The following is a 23874-nucleotide window of genomic DNA, read 5'->3' as shown; positions in this document are numbered from 1 at the left end:
GTGTGTGTAATTTTTTATGTGTTTGTCAATTTTTTTGTATGGGCAAGTTTTTGTGTGTGTGTGTATGTTTTTGTGTGTGTGTATGTTTTTGTGTGTGTGTATGTTTTTGTGTGTGTGTATTTGTGTGTTTGTGATAGTTTTTGTGTGTGTGTATGATTTTGTGTGTGTGTATTTTTTTGTGTGTGTGTAAGTGATTGTGTGTGTGTATGTTTTTGTGTGTGTATGAGTTTGTGTGTGTGTAATTGATTGTGTGTGTGTGTATGTTTTTGTGTGTGTGTAATTGTTTTTTAGTGGGTAATATTTTGTGTGTGTGTGTATTCATTTGTGTGTGTGTGTAGTATTGATCTTGTTTCTAAGTTTTTTTTTGTGCTTCTCTGTTTTTGTTTTTTTTTCTTTTTTTTTGTGTGTGTGTATGTTTTTGTGAGTGTATAAGGGTTTGTTTGTGTGTTTTTGCTGGTTTGTGTGTGTATGTTTGTGTGTGTGTGTGTGTAATTTTAATTTTTTGCTTATGTTTTTTTGTGTGTGTGTAATATTTTGTGTGTGTGTGTAATTGTATTTTAGTTTGTAAGTTTTTGTGTGTGTGTAAGTTGTTTTGTGTGTGTATGTTTTTTTGTGTGTGTGTAAGTTTATGTGTGTAAGTTTTTTTGTGTGTGTGTATGTTATTGTGTGTGTGTAAGTTTATGTTCTTTTGTAAGTTTTTGTTTGTGTGTGTAAGTTTTTTTGTGTGTGTAAGATTTTGTGTTTGTGTAAGTTTTTGTGTGTGTGTATGTGTTTGTGATTGTTTATGTTTTTGTTGATGCGCGTAATATTGTGTGTGTTTGTTAGTTACTTTGTGTCTGTATTTTTTTTTGTGTGTGTTTAATTTTTTGTGTGTGTGTTTAAGTTTTGTGTGTGTGTGTAAGTTTTTTGTGTGTGTGTAGTGTTTTCTGTCTTGTCTTGTTTTTGTGTGTGTGTTAGTTTTTGTGTTTGTTTAAGTTTTTGTGTGTGTGTGTATGTTTTTTGTGTGTGTGTAAGTTTTTGTGTGTGTGTAAGTTTTTGTTTGTGTGTGTGTGTACGTTCTTATGTGTGTGTAAGTTTTTGTGTGTGTATGAATAAGTTTTATGTGCTTTTTTTAGTTTGTGTGTGTGTATCAGTTTTTGTTTTGTTGTAATTTTTTGTGTGTGGTTAAGATTTTTGTGTGTGTGTAAGTTTTTTTTGTGTGTGTGTAAGTTTTTGTGTGTGTGTAACTTATTGTGTGTGTGTAAGCTTTTGTGTGTGTGTATGTTTTTGTGTGTGTGTATTAAATTGTGAGCTCGTTTGGATTTGGTTTTTTGTATGTTTTCGTTTGTGTGTTAGTTTCTTTTTGTGTGTAATTTTTATTGTGTGTGTAAGTTTTTTGTGTGTGTGTAAGCTTTTTTGTGTGTGTGTTTAAGTTTTTGTGTGTGTGTGTATGTATTTGATTGTGTGTATGTTTGTGTTTATGTTTAAGTTTTTTGTGTGTGTGTAAGTTTTTGCGTGTGTGTATGTTTTTGTGTGTGTAACTTTTTTTGTGTGTTTAAGTGTTTGTGTGTGTGTGTAAGTTTTTGTGTGTGTGTGTGTGTGTGTAAGTTTTTTTTGTGTGTGTAATTTTTTGTTTGTGTGTGTATTTTGTTTTTTGTGTGTGTAAGTTTTGTGTGTGGCTTTGTATGTTTGTGTGTGTGTGTGTAAGTTTTTGTTTATGTGTGTAAGTTTTTGTGTGTGTGTAAGTTTTTTTTGTGTGTGTGTATGTATGTGTGTTTTTGTGTAAGTTTTTGTGTGTGTGTAATTGTTTTTGTTTTTGTAATATTGCTTTTGCTTTTTAGTTTTTTGTGTGTGTGTAATAGTGTTTTTTTTTTTTAGTTTTTTTGTGTGTGTGTATGTTTTTGTGTGTGTGTAAGACTTTGTGTTTGTGTGTAAGTTTTTGTGTGTGTTTGTGAGTTTTTGTGTTATTTTTTGTTTTTGTGTGTGTGTAAGTTTTTGTGTGTGTGTGTATGTTATTGATTTTTCGGTAGCTTTTGTGTGTGTGTATGTTTTTGTTTGTTTTGATGTTTTTGTGTTTGTGTGTGTATGTGGTTGTTTGTGTCTAAGTTTCTTTGGGGGTTTGTAAGTTTTTGTGTGTGTGTAAGTTTTTGTGTGTGTGTGTGTAAATTTTTGTGTGCATATTAGTTTTTGTGTGTGTGTGTGTAATTTTTTTTGTGTGTTTGTAATTTTGTGTGAGTGTGTAAGTTTGTGTGTGTGTGTAAGTTTTTGTGTGTGTGTAAGTTTTTTGTGTGTGTGTATAATTTTGTGTGTGTGTAAGTTTTTGTGTGTGTGTTATTTTTTTTTTGTGTGTATAAGTTTTTGTGTTTGTAAGTTTTTTTGTGTGTGTGTAAGTTTTTGTGTGTGTGTAAGGGTTTGTGTGTGTGTAAGTTTTTTGTGTATTTTTGTAAGTTTTTGTGTGTGTGTAATTATTTTTTCGTTAGTAATTTGTTGTGTGTTTTTTTGTTTTTGTGTGTGTGTAAGTTTTTGTGTGTGTGTAAGTTTATGTGTGTGTAATTTTTTGTGTGTGTGTAAGTTTTTGTGTGTGTGTAAGTTCTTGTGTGTGTGTAAGTTTTTGTGTGTGTGTAAGTTTTTATGTGTGTGTAAGTTTTTGTGTGTGTTTGTATTATTTTGTGTGTGTGTAAGCGTTTGTGTGTGTGTTTGTTTTTGTGTGTGTGTGTATGTTTTTGTGTGTGTGTGTTAGTTTTTGTGTGTGTGTATGTGATTTTTTTTGAGTATGATTTTGTGTGTGTGTATGTGCTTGTGTGTGTGTGTAAGTTTTTTTGTGTGTGTGTTTGATTTTGTGTGTGTGTGTAAGTTTTTGTGTGGTTTTATTGTTTTGTGTGTGTGTGTGTAAGTTTTTTTTGTGTGTGTGTAAGTTTTTGTGTGTGTGTATGAGTTTGTGTGTGTGTGTAAGATTTTGTGTGTGTGTATGTTTTTGTGTGTGAGGAAGTCCCTGTGTGTGCGTAGGTTCTTGTGTGTGTGTGTATGTTTTTTTGTGTGTGTAAGTTTTTGTGTGTGTGTGTAAGTTTTTTGTGTGTGTGTATGTTTTTGTGTGTGTGTATTTGCTTGTGTGTGTGTGTAAGTTTTTTTTGCTTTTGCTATATTTTATTTATTTGTAATTTTTTTTGTTTTTGTGAGTTTTTGTGTGTGTAAGTTTTTTTTGTGTGTGTGTTTAAGTTTTTGTGTGTGTGTTAGTTTTTGTGTGTGTGTGTTAGTTTTTGTGTGTGTGTGTAATTGTGTGTGTGTGTAAGTTTTTGTGTGTGTAAGTTTTTTGTGTTTGTGTAAGTTTTTGTGTGTGTGTAAGTTTTTGTGTGTAAGTTTTTGTGTGTGTGTAAGCTTATGTGCGTAAGTTTTTGTGTGTGGGTGTAAGTTTGTGTGTGTGTAAGTTTTTGTGTGTGTGTATTTTTTTGTGTGTGTATGATTGTGTTTGTGTGTAAGTTTTTATGTGAGTGTGTAATTTTTTGTTTGTTTGTTTTTTTTTTGGTGTGTGTTTTTTTTTTTGTTTGTGTGTGTGTAAGTTTTTGTTTTTGTGGGTTAGTTTTCGTGTTTGTGTTTATTTTGGTGTGTTTGTGTAAGTTTTTGTGTGTGTTTGTCAGTTTTTTTGTGTGTGTTAGTTTTTGTGTGTGTGTAAGTTGTTGTTTGTGTGTAAGTTTTTGTGTGTGTGTGTAAGTTTTTGTGTGTGTGTGTAATTTTCTTTGTGTGTGTTAGTTTATGTTTGTGTGTGTTAGTTTTTTTGTGTGTGTGTAATTTTGTGTGTGTGTTTGTGTGTGTGTGTGTAAGTTTGTGTGTGTGTGTGAAAGTTTTTGTGTGTGTGTTTTTTTTTTTGTGTTTTTAAGTTTTTTGTGTGCGTTCAAGTTTTTGTTTGTGTGTTAGTTTTTTTGTTTGTGTTATTTTTTGTGTGTGTGTCTTTTTTTGGGTGTTTAATTTTTTTTTATGTGTTAATGTTTTTTGTGTCTTTAAGTTTTTTTGTGTGTGTGTAAGTTTTTGTCTGTTATATAGTTTTTGTGTGTGTGTGTATGTTTTTGTGTGTGTGTGTATGTTGTTGTTTGTGTGTAAGTTTTTGCGTATGTGTCTAAGTTTTTGTGTGTGTGTGTAAGTTTTTATTTGTGTGTAATTTTGTGCTTGTTATTAAGTTTTTGTGTGTGTGTAAGTTTGTTTGTGTGTGTTAGTTTGTGTGTGTGTAATTTTTTGTGGATGTTTAAGTTTTTGTGTGTGTGTAAGTTTTTGTGTGTGTGTATGAGTTTGTGTGGGTGTGGGTTTGTGTTTGGGTCTGTGTGTTTGTAAGTTTATTTGTGTATATTTGTTTTTGTGTTTTAGTATTTGTCTGTATTTTTGTTTGTGTTTTTAATAGTCTTTGTGTCTGTTAGTTTTTGTTTGTTTTTATTTTTGTTTTTGTTTGTATGTTTTTTTTTGTGTGTGTAATTTTTTGTTTAATTTTTTGTGTGTGTATGTTTTTGTTTGTGTGTTATTTTTTGTTTTTGTTTAAGTTTTCGTGTGTGTAAGTTTTTGTGTGTGTGTGTAAGTTTTTGTGTGTGTAAGTTCTTGTGTAAATTTTTGTGTGTGTGAGTTTTTGTGTGTGTGTAAGTTTTTGTGTGTGTGTCTAATTTTTTGTGTGTGTATGTGTGTAAGTGTGTGTGTGTGTGTGTTTGTTTTTGTTTGTGTGTGTTTTTAAGTTTTTTCGTTTATGTAGGTTTTTGTAAGTGTGTTTTTGTTTTTGTGTGTTTAAGTTTGTTTGTGTATTATAGTTTGTGTGTGTGTAAGTTTTTTTGTGTGTGTGCGTGTTAATTGTTATGTGTCTGTAAGTTTTTGTGTGTTTGGGTGTGTAAGTTTTTGTGTGTGTGTTAGTTTTTTGTGTGTGTGTTAGTTTTTGTGTGTGCGTTTTTTTTTTTGTGTGTGTGTAAGTTTTTGTGTGTGTGTTATTTTTTGTGTGTGTGTAATATTTTTTGTGTTTGTGTTATTTTTTTTTTGTGAATAAGTTTTTGTGTGTGTGTAAGTTTTTGTTTCCGTATTTATGTTTTTTGTGTGTGTAAGTTTTTTTGTGTGTGTAAGTTTTTTAGTGTGTGTAAGTTTTTGTGTGTGTGTAAGTTTTTTTTTTTTGTGTGTGTTTGTGTTTGTGTGTGTGTGTAAGTTTTTGTGTGTATTCCCATTTTGAAGTTGGAAAATATTAAATATGAATTTTTTGTGTTTTCATGACATTCTGTTTAAGTGTTTCATGAAATTCTGATGCAAAAAAAAGTATTGCTTGGTGTTGAGGTATCCTAAGAGCTGCAAAATAAAGTTGTGGGTGAAAAGGATGGCTACTTCAAGTTGTAAAATGGGTTTAGGAGGGGTATTAAGAAAATAACTTGCTCTGAAATGCCTTTTGAAAGTATTGCTTGGTGTTGAGATATCCAAAAAGATGTAAAGTAAAGTAAAGTTGTGGGTGAACACAATGTATGCTTCATCCTTTAAAATGTTGTTAGTAGGGCCATTAAGAAAGGAGCTTGCTGTGAAATGCCTGTAAACATTATTGCGGGGTGTCGAGATATATAAAAATTCGGAAAATAAGGGTTTTGATGAAAATGATGGATTCTTTAACTTGTATAATGGGCTTAGGATGGATATTATGAAAAGGAGTTTTTCTGAAATGCCTTTTGAAAGGTAGTGCTTGGTTTTGAGGTTTCCGAAAAGCTGTAAAGTAAAGTTGTGGGTGAAAGGGCTGGATGCGTCAAGTTGTAACATGGGGTTAATAGGGATATTATGAAAAGAACTTGCTCTTAAACGCCTTTCGAAAAGTATTTCTTGGTGTTGAGGTATCCAAAACGCTGTAAAGTAAAGTTGTGGGTGAAAAGTATGGGTACTTCAACTTGTAAAATGGGCTTAGGAAGGACATTACGCAAAGAACTTGCTCTGAAATGCCTTTTGAAAAGTATTGCTTGATGTTGAGGTATCCAAGAAGCTGTAAAGTAAAGTTGTGGGTGAAAAGGATGGGTACTTCAACTTGTAAAATGGGTTTAGGAGGGACATTAAGAAAGGAACTTGCTCTGAAATGCCTTTGAAAACATTACATAAGATTAGGTTGTACTTAGGCTAAAACACTTGTGTTTTGAGTGTGTTTAATGACATTCTAAGATGTAAAAAAAAAGTAAAAAAAAAAATTGGTCACTACAAATATTATTTTTCTAATAGTAAAAGTTGCGACACACATATCTATATCATTCCCATTATGAAGTTGGAAAATATTAAATATGAATTTTTTGTGTTTTAAGTGTTTCAAGACATTCTATGAGATGTAAAAAAAAATGTTAAAAAAAACTAAAAATAAAAAAATAAAAAAAAAAAAACAAAAAAAAAAAAAAACTCAAAAAAGTTTGGGGGGAGGGGGTTGGTGGGAGGGAGGAGGTGGAGGGGTTGGAGGGAGGGTGGAGGGATAAGGTTGAGGGATAGGGGTGGGACTTGGGGCCCAAAAGCTGTAAAGTAAAGTTGTGGGTGAAAAGGATGGGTACTTCAACTTGTAAAATGGGTTTAGAAAGTACATCACATAAAGAACATGTTATGAAAAATATGTTCTAGGGGGAGCCAAAAGTTGGGGGATGGTACCCTTTTGTGTCTCAAATCATCTTCTAAAATGACTGAAACTGTTTCACCCAAATAATTCCCTAAAATGCCTAAAATGGTTTCGCCCAAATAATCCCTAAAATGCTTAAAACGGTTTCGCCCAAATAATCTCTAAACGTAATTTCAGCGTGTTCCCTATGTTTTGACATCCCTGCGATGTCACATTTCAAATTCCTAGAACAGCCTTTCCCGTGTTAATTTCTTCATCTCTAAGATCAAAACATTCGCCCGGAAACAATTCTCCTGGACGAACACCAAAGATATTAATAAACTTCGCCCGGAGACATTCCTCGGAATTCTCCCTGGGGATTCCATGCCCATATATGGTGTGGGATCAGGACTGACAGCACAGGTGTTCTCCCTAGGGACTCTATGCCCATATATGGTGGAGGGTCACGACCTCCTGACCCCTCTCTACTCAAATCAGTGGATGGGATAGTACTAATGTTATCTTATGTCATTTCCTAAGCCAGAACAACGTTAGAAATTAATTGTCATTAAGATTCGTTAATATCTGACCCCCGCTTCTGGTAAATATTCTGGTGACAACGATCTTAGATCCTTCTATTCATTTAGTTGAATTAGGGACAAAATATCCAAAATATAAAATGAGGATGCTTAATTTCTCTCTTTATGACATTCTTAGTCTTACTTTCCACCAAGTTTGGCTGAAATCCAAAATCTATCATGGCAGATGGCGTTAATGAGAATTTAAGGAGACCTTGCTCCCACAGAGGTCAAATAGCGTACATATCCCTGAAAGACCCAGAAAGAAAATTTATCTTATTTCTAACCGAAACTAGTTCGGATTGAGTTTAGTTTAGGCTTTCTTAGTTTATATTGTTTTGTTCATGAATACCATTAGGTCGTACTGGGTTTTGTTTCACAGGATACATAGCTACGACACTAGCTTTTATTTACCACAAACTTGGATGATAGATAACCATCAATTTATGAAGGAGTATTAAGATGAATTTGAGGACCCCTCTCTCTTCTCAGAAAATGGATTGTGGCTGGAAAACCATAATGTCCAACCAGGAAACTTACTCGTACTTCCCCTAAAGTTGTATTGACATCTGATTATCACTTTGGTTAGACACCCTGACGATAGTGATCTAGAGAACCCCACTCCCCCAAAAAGTATCAGGTTAAAAAAGACCTATGAAAGGTACAACAAGGACATTCGCAATGGGGGACTTCTATCCTCCCGTAATGACCAGATCGTAGTTAAACTATTTTAGTATACGGAATCGAACCTTAAATATTTAATACGACGTTTCAGAAAATTTGGTCAAAACTTGAAACTTATTTTTAAAAATCTGACTGATGTATTTATATTTATATCTAGAATTATTTTCTAGACATTTAGAAGAGCTCGAAAAAATAATTATATGCTATATAAGAGTCCAACTCTAAATAATCATTAAAAAGATTGCCCTCGGAAGAGCATAATTTTGATTACTGTTCATTAGAAAAGTTTAGACAAAAGGATTTTTCTATTTATTTGTCAAAATTACGGGAAAATTTTTGTAAAATTCCGAAGGTTTTATAACTCAGTATCTCGATACCCGCACCTATTTTTTTTTCAGACTTTAATCTGTTAGAGTTACTTAGCATACCGACCCCAATAAAGCAAAGCAAAAAAAAAAGTGAAAGTAGTTATGGTCCTTCGCATTTCAAATATTACACCAGAGTTTTGGGGAAAGTCTTCATTTAAGACCTGTCATTACCTCCGGTTCACTTTTTGTTATCATCTCTTTTTTCCCCAGGAGTAAAGTAGGAATCATTATATTAACTAGATACATTTTTCCTAAGTGTTCAATCAAAACCACTTCCTCTTTACCTGTACTAGGTTTCACTGTGACTATTAATCAAAAGTCATCTCTTCATTTCCTTTATAAATTTGACACATTCTCTACAGGATATTGAATTTCCTTTTTGAGGAAAATTCCATCCATTTACCACCATGCGGGAGAGGACAAAGCAATTCTAACAATTCTACCTGGCGTCCCAATTAAAACAATAAAAAGGAAAAGCTTGTTTTTTTGTTTGGAATAAAGGAATTTTCGGAAATGGCTACTTAAGAGTAAAACTAATGAAAGAACGCACTCACTTTGTGCAGGACACAATATACTGATTCCATATTAGGGAGAATTTTAATTTTAAAATTTCAATAGTTTAGTTTTTTAACCAAGCAAATGAGTGAAGAAATGAAAATGTGAAGAAAGTGAATTTAAATGAAAATGGATGTTTACTATTTGTCGAACTGACCCCTACCTCTTAGCTAAGAATTTTGTTAGTGGTGGTTTTGTTAGTGGTTATTTTTTAGTTATTCCTACTTAATTATTTTAATTGGCACTCTTCTATTAGCTAGGCAACAGGCGAGACAGCCACTCGAGAAAAGCAAAGATCAAATCAGGGTTGCCAACTTTTTGGTCGATGAATATGTCCCTTGAGCATCCAAAAATGTGTCCTTTTCAGCCAAATTATGTCCATATTTTGTCTATAATATGTCCATAATATATCCAAACCTCTTTCAAAGTGGTCAGTTAACATCGATTATAATGAAAATGAATAAGATTCATTTTATCATCCAAAAAAAATGAACAAGTGTGAAAGCACAAAAGTCGTAAAAACATGTAAATAGTAAAAAAATAATTGTCGGAGCTTAAGGCTCATCTCCGTACTAGAGTTCCGCTTGACAGGTATGGTCGGTAGGAGGATCAGCATTTTCACTTCTTTTGGTAGCTTTTTGTCAATCAGAGTATTTCTTGCGCATGTCATAAGGTAAAATCCAGGAGTTAAGTGACGTTGCGGAGCGCTAGGTAAGCTGGGGTGCCCTTCAATCAGGGGATAACATCCCCAAAGGCATAATTACTGGACCTTTGAACAACGCTGAACAAAATAGATGTCTACAAATTCTGATTGGATGCTGGTTTTCGGAACTGATAGGCGCAGGGGGGGGGGGGTTGCCCTCAATTCACTTTTAACTCTTATAAAGGGTACCATTTTTAACAAAATTTCTGTTGGATGCATCTAGCGAAAAGAATACGTGTGTGAAGGGGCGGGGCTTACTCCAAGGATGTCACGGCCCTTGTGTTTCAAGAATTGTTCTTTAAAAAATTAGAGAAAAGGTCGAACATCAGCGTAAAGAGGGAGGTATTGAGGAGGGAGTAGCCCCCGTCATATACGGAATAATTTCTGTACGATTTATGTTTTGATGTCACTCCTTACTTGCGGTAGAAAAAACTAGTTTTTGTGTTTATTTATGATTGTTTTTCAGATAATCCCAGGAAATCCACCCCCTCAGTGAAAAAATTTCCCACGAAAAATCCCTCTATGTAAAGTTCCTCCCATGTAAAATTCTTCCGCCGGGAAATTACCCCCGGACAATTCCATCTCTACTGCGAATCCTCCCCAGAAAATTTTTGCTTACGATTCTGCCTGAAAAAAACTCCTTGCCGTTCTTTTATTTGAAGAAAGACTTGTATTCTGTTAGTTTCTGATCCTTTTTAAGGTCATTGGGGAATATCCCTGTTTGGAAAATACCCCCCTGGAAAGTTTATCCCCCAGAAATTTCCCATGGAGAATTTCTTCTGGTGATAATTCCCCCATGGAAATTTTTCACGAGGAAAATCCCCCCCCCCCAAAAAAAAAGATCCCAAAAGAATTCTAATTCCGCTTAAAACTTCCCCCTGAGAGTTCCCTCAAAGTGTCTCTACATGTACAAAGGAATCAACAACGAGAAAAAAGAAAAATAACACACATTCTGTATACAAATTCTGGTAAATTCTCCCCATGTAAAATTTCCCCTGAAAAGTTCATCCCCAGAAACTTCCATTCCAATGGGAAATTCTCCCCCTAGAAAATCCATCCCCAGAAAATGTCGGTATACTTCCCTATAATAACTATATGTAAACAATAGGCAAATTTCATAACTTGCGGCCCTTCCTCTGGTGGTTCTGAGGGGTCATGTCATGTCCAAAGACATATCTATTGTACCTTTCAACAATACTGAACAAAATGGCTATGTCAAAATTTTGATCAGACGCCTTTCATCAGGAAAAAAGGGCGTGGGACGGGGGCTAGTTGTCCTCCAATTTTTTGGTTACGTAAAAAGGACACTAGAGCTTTTAATTTTCGTTAGAACCAGCCCTCTTGCGAAATTCTAGTATCATTGGTTCGATGTGATCACCCCTGGAAAAAGCAACAACAACAAATAAACACGAATCCGTGATTTCTGGCAAACACTAAAAATTCATTTTTATAGATAGGAGCTTGGAAACTCTACAGTGGGGTTCTCTGATATGCTGAATCTGATGGCGTGATTTCCATTAAAATTCTTTGACTCTTATGGGGTGTTTTTTACCTTTTTCGAAAATTTGGAAAATTTTCTCAGGCCCACTAATGGGTAACACTATGCTTAAAAAATATTATATAATTGGAATCATCAAAATAAACAAATTTTTGGTACATCTATCGATATCAAAATTGATTCCAGATCATCAAGAATCTAATTTTTTTCTTTTGCTAACTTTTCATTTTCAGTTAGTAATACTTGATAAATAGATAGATGTTTTTGCTTGACTATTGGAAGCTTGAAGGGATTGTTAACTAAAAAGGTGCCTGCTTGCTTATTATCTTGACTGTAGCGTAAAAGCAAGGAGAAATAAAATCGTTTATAGATGAAAGAATACAAACTTGTAAAGAATTTCAAGAGTATTTGCACTCCAAAAAATATTAACGTTTGTAGAAAATAAGTAGTTAAGTAAATTTTGTGTTACACAATTAGTTTCAAAACTGATTTGGTAAAAAATTACATTTTGTTTTACAAAAACATGTATCCAGTGAGAAAATATTCTATTTTATTCCATCAAGTTATAAAATATGTCCCTTTTATTTCCTAAATTTCTAAAATATGTCTCTTTTTTTCCCAATTATGTCATTGTGTCCCGGCACACAGGAATATGTCCTTTGGACATAAAATATGTCCAGTTGGCAACCCTGGATCAAATAGGCAGTACCCAATAATTCCTATGAGACACTGAATAAACAAAGGGTTTCTCACTCCGGGGACTATATTTAAACTTCAGTTTTTGGGGTTTTAGGGGGGGAAGATACCTAGGTTAGGTTACTTGTTTAATATATGGTATGTTTTACCCCACCCCCCTAATATGCAAATATATAGCCGAAATTTGTTTCTAAACTATTATATTTTCATCATATTTTGTGTTATTTCATTAACATTAATCAAACTTCACTTTTCGCGTGTTGCCTAGCTAATAGAACAGTACATAAAGAAAGAAAAACGAGCAAAAATGGGGTTTTTATAGGCCAAATGAAAATACTGAAAAAACAAAGCGAATATTTCGAGATGACAAACACCTCTCTTCTTCAGCGCGAAACGAAATAATGTAAAAAACAACAAAAAACAAACGCGGAAAGTCAATGTGAAAAGAATCAAAAAACCAAAGAAAAAACCAAAACTTAAAAGATGAATAAAATTCAATAAAAGCCAAAAATTAAAAGAATTAAAACCAAATGCCTAACAACCATAAAAGTGAGTTATTCGCCAATATCCGCGATTTTCACAAAATCCAAAAAAATATGAACTGCCATCGACGGATACTAGAGAACAACTATCTGTGGATGGCAGTTCATATTTTTTTGGATTTTGTGCAGATAAAATTTTTGAATAAAATTGGTTTTATTGACTTGTGACGTCCAAATTTTGAAGACGACAAAAGAGAAATGACTGCGAAAATGAATGAGATGTATAATTATTCTGTATTTATACTTCAAAGAATCGTTTTAATTTCTTCAGTCTTGTTTATAGTTTGTTTTCATCAACACTCCCCTTCCTTTTACATGCCTTTGAAGTGTATAGAAAATCAATCGACAAATGGTTTTACAATTCACCAATTGAAAATGCTTCTTAAGCAAACTAAACAGATTGCTTCAAAAATTACCGATGTTTGCTCAAGTAAGTTTTATTTAGGTGTCAATTTTCTGTTCAGAAGGAAAGGCATTTGCAAACAAGTTGTGGTTTTAAATAGTAAAGCTAAATTCAAAAAAATTAGTTATCCGAAGAATCCCTCCTCCTGTAAATTTAATTAGTATTGTGTCTTTTTTTTTAATTTTATTACAAACAGAAACACATATCTTTTCACTATCTCATTCTTATCACTATGACAGTGATGTAAGCGGTTTTTCTTCCATAAGTTCTTCTTCCTCTATCTCAAGCTAAAACTGAAGTCCGAAAAACACTTTTTGAATCTTGATTCATTCATAATAGGTTGAAACTCTAGTTTTGTTCCCAATATCGCATAACCTAAATGGAAAACTAGAGATATTTGTCCCAAAATTGGCGATATTATCCCAGGGATTGGCGCAAGGTGTTACTCTTTAGCATAGAAATGAAACAGTTGCTCCAAGGAAAAGCGCTTCTTCTTTCTATATGGAAATTGTGATACCGACTGAGAAGCATTACGTGCCTTAGTTCCTGTTTTGAAACCAGGGAAACATAATAAGAAAGTTACGGAGAAAACATCTGTTAGAAATTTAATTTCAATATCCTAGTATGATATATGAAGGTGATTTTAGAATATAAACATAGTTTTATTTTAAGGTACTCACCATTAAATATGGAACACTGAAGGGACATAGGTAAGCCCTATGGTGGGTTTGAGCTCTTAACAAAGAACTAGAACTTCAAATGTTGGATCGAATGATCCTGTCACAAGTTTCTACAACCACCTGTTCTATATTATGCAGCAGATAATCAAAATACTAAGGAAGTAGTTGCTTCAATTGGGGCGGGGGAGGTTTCCCATTTTTTACCCCTGGATTTACTCCGGGATAAAAAAAAAACTCTTTTGGGGTATTTTCGTTGAAAAATGGATTTGTTTGTTTTTTTAATTGAAAAATTGAAAAAAAACGACACATTCCCCGCCCCCTAGATACTGAATAAAATATATCTATATTTTAAGGTGCTTACCATCAAAAAAGAAGCAATGGAGAGGCATCAATATGCCCTTTGATGGGCATGGGCCCTTAACAGGGAGGTAGAACTTTAAATTTTTGGATCGAGCGATCCACTCACAATTTTCTAGAACCGCTTGTTCTATATTGTGCAGCCGAAAATAAAAATACATGGGAAGAAGTGGTTTTCATTTGGAGGAGGGGGGTGGGTCCCCATAAATTCTTTCGCCCCCTGAATTTGGAAAAATACACTTTTTGGCATATTTCATTGAAAAAATGCTTTTTTTGGTATTTTTATTGGAAAATTAAATAAAAAACTTTCCGCCTTAGATATTGGATTCAATATCTAGGGTGGAAAGTTGTCCTTTTTTTAATTTTTCAATGAAAATACAAATGATTGGAATATAAGGTTTTCTCTCCCCTCCCTACCCATTTTTTGGTTAATTGACATCACTGATGGGAGGGATATCCCTCTTTACTTGGTCAATAGCAGAGCAGTTCCTAGAGTTAGTGGTGCCCCGAGCAAGCACAGACACAGGGGGAGGGTGGCGGAGGCGATCGTCCCTCCCCCACGATTTTTTATAGAATCCTTTCTAAATTATAGTATTGAATACTTTATTAGAGAAATAAGAACCGAAAAATCGATCGTTTTCTGAAATAAGAATAACGAAGCATACCAACACAATAAAAGTATTCAAAGACATTCAGTGTTATGAACGCAAGACTGGAACGTTTCTGTGCTGTCGGAGAGAGCCCAAGGGAGTGCAGATCGTTGACAAGAAGGTTAAACGGTGGCATTGTGGTGGCCTGTTATAAACATGCAAAAGTGGGTACCGCTCATCACTGGTCATCGGAGTTCTTGTAACACAGATGTCCAAATGGAATAATTTTATTTCCATCAATGGACTTGCAAAAATCCAAGACTCCTTCACCAACGCTATGAATGCTTGCGTCCTTGCTAACAGCCACAAAACATTATGTGAAGTACCCTTACAATGATACCAATTCATCTGCCAACAACCTAATATCTTTAGCTCATTTGGTAACACTGAAATAGCTTACTGTTGTGATGAAGATACCGGCTTGTCAACCAATTAAAAGGGTAAAGGTTGTATCTTCCTTTATGCCAAATGGTTTAGCATCCTACTGTAAAGAGATTTAAGAAGCTTGTGTTGCCTTATACCAATTGAGAGTCGACAATTTCGCTTCTCAATTTCTTCAGCCAAGTCTATGTCAATAGTTAAGTGACTATATTTCCCATCTCCCTTGCCATGAAACCTGATTATACTTATTTTTTCTCACACGTGGAACCCATGGCAGGGAACCATGAGGCCAACTATCCTTTCTGGCATACTTTTCTTTGAAAGATGCGTTTCCTGCCGCTAGGGCTAGATATACTAGGGGAGGTAAGCCTCCACCCTCCTTAATCATCCTTGACACCATACTTCGACCATGATTGAGTTCTTTTCTTATCTCATAAGGAAAACAATTTTGAACCAAAAATCAAACTGGCTCAAGAGTTTTTTTTTTGTCCAGAACATCAATAATGCACTGTTTATCTTTTGCCATTCTTTTGCCGCGTCTGCTTTTCACCTTGATTGAGATAAGTTTTGCAGCCTAAAAAAAAACTGTCTTTTTTTCCCAGCCGACTGACTAGGCTTTTCCTTATTCCTTGCCCCTTTTCTTCGCTTCTCAGTACATTTGCCACAATGGGTGCGTTCTCAGGCAATGTATTTTGAGAGAGGATTTCTACTCTATATTTTTATTCCATTTCTAGAGGAGCCTTTCATGTTAGTGTCCATATGCGTAGATTATCCATTCATCTTATATTGCAAGCTTACCTCGCCGTGACGAACTCACCAAATGCAGCAGGCAACAAGTGAGTAGCCTTCCTTTTGACTGAGGTTGCCTCTTATTGGCCACCTGAAACCGATGTTTAATGGCAATCTCGACCTTGACAAAGTTTCGCAATGCCTTACGCGAGCGACAACGTGATCCAGCTGATTTTGAACGGTCTTATTAAAACAGTTAGTTTTAACTTCCCGTTGCGTTACGTTGCGTCGATAGTGAGCCCGGCCTTTATTCAATTACAATTAAAAAAAATTGTAGATGGGGTGGTGGTATCCCATGTTCCCCTCTTGGCACTGCCACCCTTCCCAAATTGACGCTCTGGATCCGTGCTTGGCCCAGGGCAAAATTAATTACAGTGCTTCCCTTCCCAAACTAAAAAAAAAGCCGAATCAAATTGAGAAACTTGATCAAAATAGAAAACCCCCAGCCACGGCCCCGCCCTCAGCTGCGTTGCCCGGGGCACCTGGCCCGGTTGCCCTCCCCCAGAACGGGTCTGGTCAATAGTAATGCTTTGACTATGACTAACCTGACAGAACCTTACTGGTGGAGTAGTTTGAGTTAGTCACCTAGTCTTGTGCTATCATCAACAACTGCTAAATTTCTTGTATAAAATCACACTTTCAGGCAAATAGTAAAAATTAAGTTTATTCTTCATTATAGAAAGATCAATTTCGGTATGGTTTGCCAATAAAAGTTATGTGATTCACTAAATAATGCGTCATTGATGATGGGGACCAAAAGAGGGGCTATTAGGAGGGGCATCCTTAAGAGGGGCAACTATAAAGGGCATCAAAAGGGCCATCATCCAGTTCAGGCGATGATGAACTGGAATGAGGTAAATTATAGAGTTTAAGAACGTAATATTTAAAAATCAGATTCCTGTGAAGCCTCCATCCAGCGAGTTTTTATTTTCCAACTCTCTCTTCCCCTTGAGCATGTAAAAGATAACTGAAGTATGATTTCCTGAGCGATCATAGTGAAGTGTGATCACGGATGGCGCATGAGGAGGGGGAGAGGAAGTTGGAACTATAGTTTTGGGACAATAATTTTTGTTTTAGGTAATTTCACCAAAGTCTTATTTGATGAGGCTCCATTTCAAGACTGATTTCTTAGGAAGCCTTTATTCCAGGGGCGGATCCAGGATTTTTTTTGGGGGGGGGGCGCAAAATAGGTTGATCTGATAAAAAAAAATTGGAGGGGGGGTTGCAAAATAGGTTGATCCGATAAACTTGAATTAGGAGAAAGTTTAACGCAAACTTGAGTTAATTAAGTAAATTACACTAGTTTAGACTACGCTAGGGGGGGGCCTTCGCCCCCTGGATCCCCCACTGTTTCATTCTGCAATTTTACCACCCTAGAAACCTATGAAATAGCTATTGAGAAGTTTTATCGAATAAATTATTGAAGAAACACCGGGGAGAAGTAGAAAAGAAGACACTTTTCCAATTTTAATGTTAACAGGTCAACCACACAGTGGAAACATATTTAGAATTTTGGAGCGTTGTACATCATGGAAGAGGGGCTTAATTGCATTTTGGTTTCGACTTTAAAACAGATATTTCATATCTGCTATCCAAAATATTGTTGATAGTTTTTGAATAAGTGCTTACTATTATAATTTACTAACAGTACAGTGGGCTCTTGAAACTTTGATTACCCAGCAGGATTGATTTTTTTGCTTGACCAATTAATAGGCATGATAAAACTGTACGAGAATAAACTGCACCAAAGCCAGGGGTAGGGATATGTAATATAAATTCACTTGAAAGATACCCATTGGAACCTATTAGTCTAAGAAGTTTATCATAAAAGAAGGGGAAAGTCACGCTCAAAATGAATGATAAGTTTCACGAAAATTTCAAGAATTACAAGTTTCATGAAAAAGATAAAATAACAATTTCTGAGAGCAACGGTGTCATCCCCTTTCAAAACTAACTTCTATATTTTTCCTGAGAAAGATGTATACGGATGCATGGTTTTTGGCTTTTGCTTGTTATATTTTTTTATGTGTTTTTTAAAAGGGACAATTGCAAAGAAACAATGGTCGTAGAAAATTGGATGAGGGGTCATTTGAACTACTACTACAACTATTGCTAAAAATTCACTGGAACACCCAGCCGCCTAATGACAACACAACTACGCACCCTTCTCCTCAATATCAATCTATTCAAAGCTATTCAAAGCCCCATTTCCATTGAATTCTGTTTTGTTTGGCGCTAGACAGTTGACCGACAGGAGTGATCTTTGGCAATATGTCATCCTTCTTCCGCAGAATGTGTCCCAGAAATCTTAACTTTTCTATCACCATAGCCATAGAAAGCGAGATCGAACCACATTTTTCGTACAGCTTACTGCTTGAGATACTGCTTGTCAGTCAGTAAGTCAGTCATTTGAACGTATGGTTAAAGTTTGATTGCCCTTTTTAAGAGCAACAAAAAAGATTTTACCACAGCAAAGTGCTGATCTCTGCCATTTTGTGCTGCAAAACAGCAATTTTGGCCCAAGTTTGCCCAAAATAGTATTAAACAATTACAGCATGACACAATTCTTGGGATACATCCTTGTATTCGATACGTCGATGTTTTTTTTTTGTCGGTAACTCTGTCTTCATGTTCATTTCCTTTTGACAGAAATTAGCTTAACCTTAACGACATTGCTATTGAGTCAACAAAACCACCTATTGGCTCTTATCAAGAAATTTCTTACTGTTCTTACAAACCCACAGAATTAAAATCTTTAAAAAAAACTCCAAATTTTTTATGTTTTCAGTAAAACATCAAGGACGCTGTTGACATTTGAAGAGATTAATTAAAAAAAAACTTTCCGAAAAATAAGTTTTTCAAAGAAAAGCAAAGTCCATTTTAAACTTAAGCTCAGCAGATACAAATACCTTTTAAAATTCAAACTCAAAATGATCAGAAATTACTATTAAAGAATAAATGAAACCCAAAACGAACAGAAATTAAATAAACAATCATAGTTAAAACATACAACAAGTAATAATATAAATGAATAAATAGATCTTAAAGCGAGTAATGATTGGAGGTTAGCTGCCCTCCAATCACTTTTGAATCTTAAAAATTGAATTACAACTGTCAATTTCCAATAAAATGAGCCCTCTAGGAATTTGATACGTGCATCCCTTCCATAACAGTCAGATATGCCCCCAGGGCATAACTTACAACGCCTACCCCCGGGCCATGGGGGGCTGTGTTGACACCGGAGTTTTTTGCTATCAGAACTTTGAACTAATTTAAAAAAAATGTCTATCTCAAAATTTTTATCTGATGTATTTAGGGCGTGGAGGAGGGGGGCTAGTTGCCCTCCGATCTCTTTTGACTCCGATCTCTTCTTGTTCACTTAAAAAGTGAACAAGAACTTCCAATTTCAAATCAAATGAGCTCTCTCCGAAGATTATACCTGCATCCCTTCCATAAGAACTATATATGCCCCTAGAGCATTACTCATAACGCCTGCCTCCGGGCCTTGGCGGGTTCTGTCAACACAGGAATTTTTTTTATCTGACCTTTGAACTATTTTTAATGAAATGGCTATTATAAAAATTTTATCAGATGGGCTTAGGGAAAATAGGGTGTGTGTGGGGGGTGGGGGCTAGTTGTCCTCAGATATCTTTTGACTCTTAAAAATTGAACGAGAACTTTCAATTTCCAATCAAATGAGAACCCCTCTGAAGTTTATACGAGCATCCCTTTCATAAGAACCATATACGCCCCCAGGACAACACTTACAACGCCTATCCCCCGGGCTCTGGAAGGGGGGGGGGCGTTTTGGTTATCTAATTTTTTAAAAAATTATAAAACATTGGCTATCTCGAAATTTGTAGCGGACGGGTTTGGGGAAAAAGAGCGTGGGGGGGGGGGTTAACTCTCTTGACTCTTAAAAATTGAACTAGAACTTTCCAATTTCCAATCAAATGAACCCTCTATGAAGTTTATACGAGCATCCCTTTCATAAGAACCATACATGCCCTTAGTGCATAAATTAGAACCTCTTCCCCTGTGCCCTGGGGGGTTCTATTGACACTGGATTTTTTCTTATCCGACCTTTGAACTCTTTGTAACAAGATGTGTATCTCAAAATTTTCATCAGATGGGTTGGGGGCAAGCTGCCCTCGGATCTCTTTTGACTCTTAAAAAGTGAGCTTGAACTTTCAATTTCCAATCAAATGAGCCCTCTCTTAAGTTTTTACGAGCATCCCTTTCTTACGGCAAGAAATTTTTAACTTAATACCTATCTCAAAAATTTTATTGGATGCATTTGCGGAAAAAGGGGCGTGAGGGGGGGGGGCAACTAGTTGCCCTCCAATCTCTTTTGACTCTAAAAAACTTAACTAGAACTTTCAATTTTCAAAAAAATGAGCCATCTCTGAATTTTTACCAGCATCCCTTCAATAAGAACCATATAATCCCCCAGGGCATAACTTGCAACACCTGCCCTCAGGTCCTGGGGGGCTGTGTTGACCCCTGAGTTTTCTTTATCTGGTCTTTGAACTATTTGAAAAAAAGCTATCTCAAAGTTCTTATCGGATGGGTCTGAGGACCAAAGGGCGTGGAGGAGGGGAAGGCTAGGGGCCCTCCAATCTCTTTTGACTCTGAAAAAGTGAAATAGAACTTTCAATTTCAAATCAACTGATACCTCTTTGAAATTAATGCAACCATGCCTTTAATCAGGCCCATATTTGCCCCAAGGGTACGATTTATAACGTCTGCCCCCAGGTCCTGGGGGGTTACGTAGACACTGAAATTTTTGTTATATGATCTTTGAACTATTTATAAGAAAATAGCTATCTTAAAATTTTATTGGATACATTTGGGAAAACAGGGGTTGGGGGTGGGGGAAGCTGGTTACCCTCCAATATCTTTTGAAGCTTAAAAAGTTAACTAGAAACTTTCAATTTCCAATCAAATGAGCCCTCTCTGAAGTTTATACGAGCATTCCTTCCATAAGAAGCATATATGCCATCAGGGCTTTACTTATAACCCTTGCCCCTGAAGACTGTGGGGGGAGTGTCCTGCTCAAACATATAATTTCCAGAACTTTCAACATTGTTGAGCAAAATGGCTATATACAAATTTTGATTGGATGTGTTTGGGTAAATAATGGGTGTGGAAGGGGTGTCAGTTGCCTTAGAATCACTTTCGACTATTAAAAAGGGGACTAGCCATTTCAATTTCCAATCGAATGAGCCCTTTCTGAAGTTTCTATGAAAGCCTTGTCTATACAAAACCTTATATGCCCCCAGGGCATTACTTACAACCCTTGCCCTGAGGGCTGTGGGGGAGGTTTCATCATCAAAGACCTAATTTCCAGGACTTAAAACTACGTTTAATAAATGGTTGTCTCAAAATTTTGATTTGATATGTTTTGGGAAAAGGTGGGCGTGAGAGGGGGGTTAGTTACCCTCAAATCACTTTCGACTATTAAAAAGAGCACTAGCCCTTTGAATTTCCAATCGAATGAGCCTTTATTGAAGTTTCTACGACAACGTCTTCTATACAAACCTTATATGCCCCCAGGGTATAACTTAAAACCCTTGCCTTGAGGTTTGTGGGGAGTGTCTTCCTCAAAAACATATTTTCTATCTGGAAATAATTTACACTGAACAAAATGGCTATCTCAAACTTTTGATTGGATGTGTTTGGGGGAAGGATGGGCGTGGGGGGGGGCTAGTTGCCCTCCGATCACTTTCAACTATTAAAAAGGGCACAAGCCACTCCAATTTCCAATTGAATGAGCCAATTGAATTTCCAATTCATTTGATATTACTCAAGAATAGTGTATTGATTAGGAAAAATATTTTCTTAAGGTTGCCCTCCGATCACTTTCAACTATTAAAAAGGGCACAAGCCACTCCAATTTCCAATTGAATGAGCCAATTGAATTTCCAATTCATTTGATATTACTCAAGAATAGTGTATTGATTAGGAAAAATATTTTCTTAAGGTAAAGATTAATTTTGGAGTACAACGGCGCACCTGTGCCGTTGTACTATTGAATGGCTATTTGAAACCTTTTGTATGGAATTAGCTTCCTGTGAGTGTTAGGGCGACTGAGCACCTCCCACAGTTTAAAAATAGAGTAAAAGAGCATTTCTTGGGGAATTAGTTGTTGTTATTTTTTTAGGGGGGTTGCGAACTGGTTATAGGGCTGGAGGGAGGAGTGGGTTGATGGGGTGGGGGTGGATGGAGTTATGTTTCGATGGTAGTTGTTACCCGGAGGGTGTTATGTAGATTTTTTTTATTTAATTTAGGATGCCTTTAGGAATGTTTATGTAGTTAATCGCTGCGCGTTAGCAAAATGTAATTTTTCCCTAGGGTATTGATTTATATCTGTAATAGTTTATATTTTTGTTATAATGTTAAAAAAGTCAAAACGTCAAAAGACTCCAAACGTTTAACATCTAAACAATAAAACTTACTGCTGTTTCAACGTTCAACTTTAAACATCTTCAAACGTGAAACGTCTTAAGCTTTTTACAATTAGTACTGATTAAATTTGTCATCACCTATGAATGTGATTAAATAAAAAAAAACAAGTTTTTTCAACTGAAAGTAAGGAGCTACATTAAAACTTAATACGAACAGAAATTATTCCGTAAAGTATGAAAGGGGCTGTCCCCTCTTCAATACCTCGCTCTTCACGCTAAAGTTTTTTATTGTTTCAAACAGTTCGTGGTAACGAACTGTAAGTAAGGAGCGACCCGGTCAATGGTAACTGAAACTCTAGAAAACTGGTTTTGATACCAATAGATACATCAAAAGAATCAAATTTCAATGCTGATTTCAAATATATAACTTTCATCAAGTTTAGTCTTACCCATCAAAAGTTACGCACCTGAGAAAACTTGGCTGATTTTCGAAAAAAGGGGGAAAGACCCCCTAAAAGCTATAGGACCTTGATAAAATCACACCATCATATTCAGCGTATCAGAGAACCCTACTGTAGATGTTTCAAGCTCCTATCTCCAAAAATGTGGAATTTTGTATTTTTTTTGCCAAAAGAAAGATCACGGATGCGTGTTTTTTTTTTTTTTTTTTTTTTTTTTTTTTTTTCCAGGGGTGATCGTATCGACCCAGTGGTCCCAGAATATCGTGGGAGGACTCATTGGATCAGAAATTAAAAGTTCTAGTGCCTTTTTTAAGTGACAAAAATATGGAGGGCAACTAGGCCCCATCCCACGCTCCTTTTTTACCCAAAGTCACCTGATCAAAATTTTGAGATAGCCATTTTGTTCAGCATGGTTAAAAATATAATAAATATGTCCTTTAGGATGACTTAATCCCCCGAAGTCCCCGGGGGGAGCGCTGAAAGTTATGAACTTTGCCCAATGTTATCATATAGTGTTGGTTATTAGGAAGTATACAGACGTTTTCAGGGGGATTTTTTCTGGTAGTACGGAGGTGGGTGGGTTGGGGGTTATGTGGGAGTATCTTTCCATGAAGGAAGTTTTCATGGGGGAAGGGACATTGCTATGAAGGGGGCGCCGGATTTCCCAGCATTATTAAAAAAAGATCAGAAATTAAATATAAAAAAAAACAAGTTTTCCAACTGCAAATAAGGAGTAACATCAAAACTTAAAACAAACAGAAAATATTACGTATATGATTGGGTTCACCCCCTAGTCAGTTCCTCGCTCTTTAAGTCTAAGATTTTTTAGTACTTTCATAAGAGCTATTTATTCTAAATAACGGCCTTTGTGATAAAGGGGTCATTTTTAAAGAATTGGAAGTAAGTTAATTCGTAAGTTACGTATATTTATTACTAATAAAAACGTTCGTAAATAAAATTAAACAAGTTTCGAGAAAGCCATTTAACCAAATAAAAGTAAAATTAATATGCAAATTTTGTTTTAATTATTCATGTACGGTGAGCCAAAATCAAAACCTGCATCAATTCAAAAACGTTCAAAAATTAAATAAAAAAACAAAATTTTTTAACTGAAAGTAAGGAACGACGTTAAAACTTAAAACGAACAGAAATTATTCCGTATATGAAAGGGGCTGTCCCCTCCTCAACACCTAGCTCTTTACGCTAAAGTTTGACTTTCTCACAACTGTTATTTTTTTTTAAACAATAAAAAACTTTAGTGTAAAGAGCGAGGTGTTGAGGAGGGGACAGCCCCTTTCATATACGGAATAATTTCTGTTCGTTTTAAGTTTTAACGTCGTTCCTTACTTTCAGTTAAAAAAAACTTTTTTTTTTAATTTAATTAAAAAATAAAGTTGTGAGACAAATTCAAACTTTACAGGCGCAAAGAGCGTGGTATTGAAGAGGGGACAGCGCCTTTCATATACGGAATAATTTCTGTTCGTTTTAAGTTTTAATGTCGCTCCTTACTTTCAGTTAAAAAAACTTATTTTTTTTATTTAATTTCTGAACGTTTTTGAATTAATGCAGCTTTGATTT

Source organism: Artemia sp. Qi Xiang Cuo, chromosome 5 (genome assembly GCF_049724085.1).
Source record: "Artemia sp. Qi Xiang Cuo chromosome 5, ASM4972408v1, whole genome shotgun sequence".
NCBI classification, from domain to species: Eukaryota; Metazoa; Arthropoda; class Branchiopoda; order Anostraca; family Artemiidae; genus Artemia; species Artemia sp. Qi Xiang Cuo.
This window is presented reverse-complemented; position numbering follows the sequence as displayed.